Genomic DNA, 9960 nt, shown 5'->3' on the forward strand with positions numbered 1-9960 from the left:
TTTTTTTTATTCCTAAAACTATTATACTATCCTATTTTATAAAAGAGAGAGAGAAAGAGAGAGAGAGAGTGTGTGGTGTTTGTGTGTGTATGCTTGCGTGTGTGTGTGTGTGTGTTTCTGTGCATTAACAAAATGAGGCCTCATCCTCCTCCGGGGAGCTCCAGTTACAGACGCGTCAGAGGCCAGACAAGCTGGGGATTCTTTCAACGAGCAAATTACAAGCAATTAGGGAAGGAAAAAAAGGATAACATTGAAAAGGCATGGAGGAGGAGGTAGACCAGGGCAGGGGCACAGGTTAAGAGGAGGAGCGGGTGGGCTCCTGGGGGGTTTGAGTGGATGGGTGGGTGAGAGGGAGGGAGGGGGGATGGTGGACATTACTAAAAGGCCAAAAGCTTGGGCCAGGCCAGTGCCCTCTGTTTGGCACTGCACCATGAGTAACCTGCCCTGACCCCCACCCAAGCCCTGAGGGCCTGTCCTCAGCCTGGCTGATGACCCTGGAGTGGACATGGTCAGCGCCAGAGCACGATAAGCTAATGAGTGGGGGTTTGTTGAACTATCTTGCAGCTATTAGAGATGAACTGGGATGAAATATTCGCCACTGCTGAAGTCCTGAGAATGCCGTGAATGCGTGTGGATCCGCTGTGGCTGTGTAATAACACCTACACACACATTAGCCAACATGGACCTACATACACAAACAACCACAGGCACTCAGACCCAGTCACTCACATACCTTCATCAAACAGGCACATACGCAGGCAGGAACATACAAACGCTCGCTCAAATCACGCCTACGCCACAGTCACCGGCTTCAAAACGACTCGCCTGCCAGGTCATTTGCACGCAAAGCCGCCTCAAGATGGTCATTTTAACTGAGTTAATGTTTCACCAAGCTGCCTTCATTTGTGTTGAATGAAGACTCTTAGTGACTAATCTACTTCAAACCTCTCTAATGAGATTATTCTTTCTATTCGCCAAAGCAGAGGATCACAGAAGCACAGGCAGACCAAATTAAACTTCAGCATCTGCATAGCTCAAATCTGTCTCACCGCAATAATCAAAAGCCTGAACAAAGAAAGGAATAGAAAATCTGGCAAACTCAAGCACCAGATATAAAGTCTTGAGGTTTCTCTCTAGAAGATGTTTTAATGTAGCACCAGAAAGGCCGGGAACCGCACTAGAATAAACCCAGAAATTTTTCCCTGCTGAAGGGCGCCTCGCTACAGCACCATCACAGAACATAGGCACGTCACCATTCACGCAAAATGCATTTTTATGATGTTAGATTAGATCAAAATCTGGAAGTTGCAGGCAGGATGGAAAAATTTGCCTCACTCCAGACGTTCGGAGGGAATTTCTGGGGTTCTCGAATGAGCAGAAGTATGCCATGGGAGATTTCGCTGATCATAAAAGCCATTTAGTTTGTGATGATGTTGACAGTAATGAGCTAAATGTGGTGGGTCATTTTCATAGCTAATAATCTTCTAATGAGATTGAGTTTCAGTGAATATGCCACAAGGATTATCGACATAATCCCGTTTTTCCAACGCAACAGACTCCAATGCAATAGAATCCAATTCTATGTCCATGTTCAAACCTTCCTGCCAAAGCCAAATACATTTCATAGCACAAACACATAAACACGATAATGCATGAAATAGTGCCACAGCAATCAAAATGTCCAATAAATGAACTGGGCTTTGGTTTGTGGTTTTGTGCACATTTCAATCCAGGCTTGTGTACTGAGGGCGGGCGGGCGAGCATGTGTATTCTCACTCTCCGTGTGTGTGAGAGATGGTGCACTGTACAGCTGTGCATACACTGATCCCTGAGGAGCCAAGATCATAACTCCAGGGCTATCACCCTAATCACAACTTCATCACAAAATGGATTTTGTCAGAGCACGCCAAATCCACTAGAGTTGTCTGGGCAAGACACTACACAGCTGTGTGCTCTGTCTTACACACTCTCTCCTTCACTCACTCAGCCTCTCTCTCTCACTCTCTATCTCACTTTTTCTTTCTCTCTGTCTCTCTCACACACACAGACGCACTCTTTCCTTTCACTAAGAGTAAGAAGAGGAACAAACCTGAGAGACTCAGAATGTGAGATTGAGGAAGAATAAGGACATAAACACACACACACACATATATATATATATACGTATATATATATATATATACGTATATATATATATATATATATATATATTTTAATTTGATCTTTCCGTTTGTATAAATTATGTGGCCACACAGTTTAGATAAGATGCCATGCTGGCTAATACTGAAGTAAAAACACATTTAGTTTATAGTAACAACCTATATAATTAGGAATTCTGGACTATTTTAAGTTATTATTTTATTTAAGAGTTTTTAATATCTAATAATCCAGTCTGACTGATCTACCTGACCATTCAGCTCCCAGTTCCATTAAAAACTCTGTACACATTCTGAATTGAAATGTGTTGTTGTTTGTTGACTACTGATGTGAAATATCTCTTTATAGTGAGGTAAATGTGCAATGATTTGAGTTTTTATAAAGTGTATATGAGCTTTATTGTTAGTCTCCAGTCGGTTCTGAATATGCTGTAGCAAAGAAAGGTGTGTGGTTCTCCAGCCAATAAAAAAAGAGTGTAAAATGAGAGTATTTACATTCTACTATAAAATAGCTCCACACTACAGACTTTAACTAAACTCTTTTATTTACCTTCTGAGAACTCACCAGTGCTGCTACTTGGTCAATGATGTCCAGTAATGGCACCTTAATGACACCAGATGGTGCTCTGAACAGCATGGTTTAAACCAAGGACCCAAAACAGGAATGACATTAAAACAGACAATACCAGATCTATAAAAAGTATGCCTGCATTAGCCTCAAGTCTGAGTCACTAGATCGCTTCGGGATATCCCTAATTTAAAAAGCTACATATGTAATGTTATACAGCAGGAGAGAAAAAACACATAAAGAAGGAGAGTGAGTGTGAGAAAGAGAAATAAGTGAACTCGGGTTGAATAAGGCAGCCCTGGTTGTTAGAGGTCTGCTTTAAGTTAACTTTGTGTCTCCTGTTGAATTTGACAGTGATGACATGAGAGAGGCCCCCCTGTGGCCTGGCCCACACCTCTCCCGACCAGCCTGCTCAGGTCCAGCTCCAGCTCTGCTGGAGAATGTGAAGAATGCCTGCGGACCTGAGCTCCTGCAGACCCTCTCCCCTGATGCCCCGCGGACCAGCCCACTCTGAGGAGGACGAAAGGGGTGTGTGTGTGCATGTGTGTTTTTGTGTGTGTGCTGTGACAGCTCTTACACTCACCAGAGCACCCATGTCCCCAACCAAGAATGGCACAGGCCACCCTCACCGCCAGAAGGCAGAGTTTATTTTTGTAGCTCCCGCACTCCCATGCACTGGCTGAGGCAGACCACCGAGTGCGGGCGCGGCACTCTTTACTCTCCGCCCGCCTCTGTCTCAGGTTCTCTCCTTCCACTGAAGAGATTTATTTGGCCGAAACACTGAAGGAGGAAAAATGAAATTATAAAATTACCGGCACTTAGCTGAGGTAAACACTGAGCTTGTGTGGTTTAGTCAAAAGTGGGAAGCCTTGACATATGAGCACTGTATTAGCATTACAACACATTACAATATGACCATGAGCAGTATTGTAACTGAAAAAATGTGTGAGTAAAAGTAGATCTAATTTAAAGAAACCTAGCAAAAAAATCTGAGGTGCCATGTCACATTGTACGCAATAATATCACCAACATTTTTAAATAGACATTTTTGAACGATATTATACCCTGAAATATTGTGCCACATTACCCACCCCTAATTATCACATTAGGGTACTACTTTTTTTTTTTTTTTTTTTTACAGTTTTTAGCAAAAGAAAAATACACACTGTTCTCATTTCTCATTATATATCTACAAGACACAGATTATATCTGTCCAGTATCATTTAATTTATTTCTTACATTTTAATCCTGGATATATGGAGATATTTGGAGAGCATATTCTGGATTATTGACTTCTGTTACAAATCTAAAAAAAAATCTTGTTTTGTTTAATATCTCAGTTAGGGGTATGCCATATCATATTGTATGCACTGATACAATTTGTTGTCATTTTGTTGCAGTAGTGTATTCTTGAAATATTTTTTTATTTGTTTTGTTGTGATATAATTTTAAAGCCATATCGCCCACCCTAACTAAGAGCAATATCATGATAGAAGTTTTCTTACAAACAACAAATGCATATTACTGTATGGATATGTATGTCCCACGTAATACTCACTGAAAAGATTTTGCATCAAAGCCAAACTGCTAAAATATTATGACATGATAATTAAAAGCATTTTCACAATGCACAATATTTATCCTGATACACACGATCACAGACAAAATGCATAGGTAATGATAGAGCCTTAAAAAACACCATTTAAACACAATCCCATACTCAGTACAGTCATTTCTATTTAAAATGTCCTGTCCTTCATTCAATTAATCTCAGTCACAACACAACAGAATTTCCCCGGGCGACCCTAAGAGGTTGCTGTACCCCTAAACTATGTCTTCAGTAACATCTGGGACTGGGGTGTGTGTACAGAAGACTATTAGGGGAAACCGAACTGAATAAGTAGTTTAACTGCACAGCATCTTTTACGGTCCCCTGGGAAAATTCTGTTGGGTTGTGACTCACTTTCCTTGTGTTGTGGCTGCATTTGCAGTGCGTTTATCTAATTACAGCTTGTTTCTTTATTTTCAGCGCGTTTCTCTATTTGCAGTGCCTGTGTTGTAATTTTGATGGATGTGTTTTGTGCTTTTGCAGCTCTTTTCAATTTGCAGTGTGTTGGGCTTTCTCGGCCACCGTATGTATATATAAGAATAACAGAATAACAATTACATAAATAACTATTTTCAGTGAGATTAGACACAGATATCCCAATTAGTTAGTTAGTTAGTTATTTAGGTTAGGTTAGCTAGTTAGTAAAATTGGCTAAATTGCTATCAGTAAAAGCTTTTCCAAAAAGCCTGACAATATGAATATTTTCAAAGCTAAAAAACTGTACAGCTCTGTTTGAAACAAATCTGAAATAAATAACTACCAAATTACACAACTAGGCTATGCTAACAACCTACTGTTTTCTAGTTAACTAGCTAATCTTGTTAGATAACCTATTTAACTAACAAGTTAGGGTTAACTAACTAGGCTAGCTGGCTCCTCATTCAAATGCTAAAAACAAAGCTAGCTAACCAATTAACTTGTGAGCTAGCTACTTTACTTACTTATTTTATTTATTTAAGTTTTTTTTTTCTAAAAAAACAAATACAAACATAAAAAACATAATACAAACAAGGACACCCAGGATGAACTAAAACAAACAACCCATAGAAAACAACATATAGTTAGCATTAGCGTAAGCATTAACAAACTAAACCAAATATTTATGTTAACAATACAGCTCACCATTCAACTAACAAATTTTATCTCTTTATATACTTTATAATAAACACAGCTTTTTTACACTGAGACAGTGTAGCGACACCATAAATAAATCGAATAGGCAATAAATAATGTTACATTAAAAAGGAATGTCCTTTTTTGCTAGTTAGTTAGTTTAGCTAGTTAACTTAGTGAGTGCTAGGTAACGTTAGCTAAACTGTTCAGCCCAGGCACTTCTCCACAGTAATGATATTTTAATTTAGTTAACACTTCAAAACAATTACTATTCAGTTAGACCCACAATATTACCAGTAGCTTCACAAAAACAAGTATGTTTAACACAAGCTGTGGGACACATTTTCTCCTCACCTCAGAGACAACAAACAGTAACCCTCCATCCCTGGAAACTTCCTGAATGAGCCTGCAGGTCCTCTGTCACATGATCTCCCGCCCATCTATTAACATATATTATATATTCAATATCATTACTGTCTGCCAGTAATAGTTTCACTGATATTTTATACATTTGTTTTTACAAAATTGCATCCTTTCATCCTTATTGTTTAATTATTATTTAAATAAACGAATAAAGACAAAAATAGCTAAAATACAAAGTATTTTTTAATATATTTAATTAGATATACATTATATATCGTTAGTTGTTTTTAGCTATATTTGTTTAATAAAGTTTTAATAAGGGTTGTACAAAAAATACAAAAGATGCAGGCAAATATAGTAAAAAGTAATAACAATTAAAAAATTTCATAAGGTGTTAAGTAGTCATATTTATATGTGTATTAATTAACATTTATATATTTATGTTTTTGTGTGATCAAATTATATAAATTAACTAAAATTAAGAAAACAAACACTTAAAATAAGAATGAATACATACATATTTCACTAGATCTATATATGTTGTGAGTTGGTTTAAAGAACAATGATTTGTCGCAAATTTCCTTTTGATGACACTCAATCTCCACATGGATGTGTTCAATTCCATCTCCAGCTCACTTGATTTAACTTTATTAATCACTGATTTACAAAAACAGGTGCTGATATGATGATAACTACAAACAATTATAACTCATGAGAAGCGGTTTATGGATGCTTTAATCAACAATCAACAATCTTAATATTTTACTAATTAAGTTAATAATATATGTTTTTTATTTCCTTTTTGGCACAAATTTGAAGATGGCACAGTAGCAGAATCAGACTGAAATAAAGAATAATAAAAAAAAAAAGGTTAAAACAGACACTTTCACACTGATGTATTGATGGTAGCAGTGTATACTTCTCTGTGTGAAAATGAAGTGGCTGAGTCTTATTTTGTCCAGTAAATACAGTATTATAATGCGGTTTTATGGACAATTTGGCTCCTGGGCTCCCCATTCTAAAGGGAAGTATAATGCACGTTTTTCACGCGCATTTCTGGACAAGTTGAGAACACTGAGCTTTGGAGCAGAGCTGTGTGGAACTGTGTTCTCTGAAATTATGGAGAGTTGGAGATGAGGTGGGGATGATCCAACATCTTGACCTCACTAATGCCCTTGTAACTAAATGCAATCATACACTTATATAGTAGAAAGCTTAGAATAGAAATAGTAGGAGGATAAACTATTTTCAATGCAATTGATTTGAGAAGAAACAATTAAAGAGCATATTTTCATATTAGGATAAATACATTGATTCCAAACATCAGAACACTGATTCCAAATGTTAAAATACCACTGAATAAATATACTGTATAAACACAGTTGTGGTCAGAAGCGTGACCTGACCGTGAGACACCCCACTGGGCCGACAGTAGCGGTGGTTGTTCAGGGCTGTTACTAGGCCTTCCTGTCTAGACTGGGGGAGATAGGGTTAATGAAAATGCGGCCTTGCCCGCTGAACGCTGTCTGCAGTATCACTCTGCAGGTCGTTCTCCTAAATCAGACCTAAACCAACCGGCTGGACTCACTGTCACTCCCTAGAGACATACAGTACATACTGTACATGTGTGCATGCATGTATACACACGCACACACACACACACACACACTACTCATCATCCCTCCAACACCTAGCAGCACCCTGACTTACACTCCGTGTCATTGTGGAATTCCAGCCCCCTCTACCTCCGGCTCTCTTTTTTCAGAGGAGAAGCGCCATTTATGAGACGTTCCTAGAATAAATGGTGGTCAACAGTTCAGCGTGTTGGCCCACAGCGCTCTGTAAATATAGATGACTGCGCCCAGCCACGGAGAAAATGTGCGAGCGTCTAAAGCAGCGGCAGCCGCCATTGCCAAGAGAGCACCTGGACGGTGTTAATCACGGCCTAGCATAAACATTTCCCCTGAAGAACATACGGCAGAGCTATTCGCCTCCACACAAGCCCCCCAACACCATCTCTCACACACACGCACTGCACCACAGCCTCACACACACACACACCAAACACCCGGCCTACACGCCCCGCCTCAGCCTGCTCATCTTCACTGCATGAACCAGTAGAGTGTGTTTGTGTCCGTGTGTGCATGTGTGTGTGTAAGCTCAAGGAACTGTCAGTCACTTCCAATACTGGTTCAGATACCTCAAATACACACAGAAGCACATGAACATAATGAGGGGAAAGCACCATTATTAAATGATAAGCTATGTGGCTTCTGTGGGAACTCCTGGGCTGAAGTATCAAGGCCTATATACAGTAGGTAGAGCTTATCAACAAAAATGAGCAAAATGAGGTCATATTAGAGGCAAAATAACAGGGTGGCAAGTAGTTTGTTTGCCATAGCCAAAGTCACACACTTTCGGTTTATACAGTAAACAGTACATTAATTCAAGTGTTGCACTATATACACCAGGGGTTGGAAATTGAGTTTGGCTGTGTGCCAGACATTTTCCAAGCCATTACATGGCGGGCTAAAAAAAAATCTGTTTTGGGAAATAAAGTGTACAGACTAGTAGATCTTCAGCCCAGAGGGTTGTTGAACCCGGCTTGGATGGAGCTGCTCGGCCATGGAAACCCATAAATCTTTCTACTGTTCTTGAGCTAATTTAAAGCTACATAAAGTTGGGAGGTCTGTAGTGACTGACATTACAGAAAGTTGGTGATCTCTGCACACTACATTAAAAAATAGAGTTGCTTCCATTCCCTGTCGCTTCCACTGTGTTATAATATCACTGACAGTTGACTGTGGAATATTTAGTAGTGGGGAAATTCACAACTGAATTTATTGCACAGGTGGCATCCTATCACGGTGCCACAGTGCTGGAATTCACTGAGGTCAATCCATTCTTTCACTGAAGTTTGTAGAAGCAGTCTTCATGCCTAAGTGCTTGTTTTTATACACATGTGGCCATGGAAGTGATTGAAACTTGAGTTAAATGATTTACATGGGTGAGTGAATACATTTGGCAAAATAGTGTATTATATTACTATTGTCATCCCAATGTGCACATGTGGAAAAGACACATCACAAAACATGTAATGCCATGTGAGGTAATGTATTGATTAAATGCTTTATGTAAAAGACTGATTTCTGTTGTTCTTATTTTCCATGTCATTTCTACCAGAGGTAGATTACACGTGCTCAAAACTTCAAAACCATGTATTTTACTTCAACATAGGAGTGCATTGTTAACAGTGTGACATGTTGGGCCATTGACATCAGGTGAACATCCCTGTTTTTTTTATTATTTCACACTACAGTGGTATGAAAAAAGTTTGGGCACCCCTGATAATTTTCAGGATTTTCCTTTATAAATCATTGGTTGTTCAGATCAGCAATTACATATGAATATATCATATACCAGATGAACACAGTAATATTTGAGAAGTGAAGTTTATATGATTTACAGAAAGTTTATATGATATACTGTAAATATGATGTATGATATATTTAACTATAATTGCTGTTCCAAACAACAAATGATTTATAAAGAAAAATCATAAACATTATCAGAGGAGCCCAAACTTTTTTTAATACCTTACAGTACTTGTTATTGCGGAAAAGACAACTGTAATCAGTTTTTTTCCACACTATCAACCCACAATTTGTTTAAATTCTGAAGTCTGTGTTGTTTAAAATTTGATATTTTGAAAATTTGTTTTGACTCAGGTAAACATTTACAGTGCAATATAGTGCAGCTACAAAAAAAATATATATATATATATATTCAAACTTTCTTTAACTTTTGAGCACTGAGCAGCACACTAATCTCACACACACTAATCTTAACTATCAGCAGCGCTTTCTGCATATTACTGTGTTAAATACACACTGCTTCACAAACCCTGGAACTCCCATCCACTCAGGCATGTCACCACTTACAGTACATTAGTGTGAAATAGTTTATCGACTTTAGGGTGGAGATAACTAAATGCTGAAACAGACACTTAAAGCTCAGTGTTGAGAACTTGTTCCACTTGAGAGAAGCTTCATTTGGGAGCTACTCGCAGCAAAGTCCTCTACTGCACTAATGAAGACCTGACATAACCTTTTAGCTTCACTGATATTAAACTCCTTAAACAGCAGCCTAGT

At 38.6% G+C, this 9960-nt stretch overlaps 1 long non-coding RNA gene across 3 annotated transcripts in view; it reads right to left on the minus strand.

The window, feature by feature from the left end:
* Positions 1-5880, minus strand: part of LOC111194757 (uncharacterized) — a 56509-nt gene extending 50629 nt beyond the window's left edge. For all 3 annotated transcript variants that reach the window (XR_002651226.2, XR_002651227.2, XR_007440634.1), the window contains exons 1-2: positions 5801-5880; positions 3308-3504 (exon numbers count right to left, since the gene is read on the minus strand). This is a non-coding gene — a long non-coding RNA (uncharacterized LOC111194757). The remainder of the gene's footprint in view (positions 1-3307; positions 3505-5800) is intronic.
* Positions 5881-9960: the final 4080 nt, after the last annotated feature.

This window comes from Astyanax mexicanus, chromosome 9, assembly GCF_023375975.1.
Source record: "Astyanax mexicanus isolate ESR-SI-001 chromosome 9, AstMex3_surface, whole genome shotgun sequence".
NCBI lineage: Eukaryota > Metazoa > Chordata > Actinopteri > Characiformes > Acestrorhamphidae > Astyanax > Astyanax mexicanus.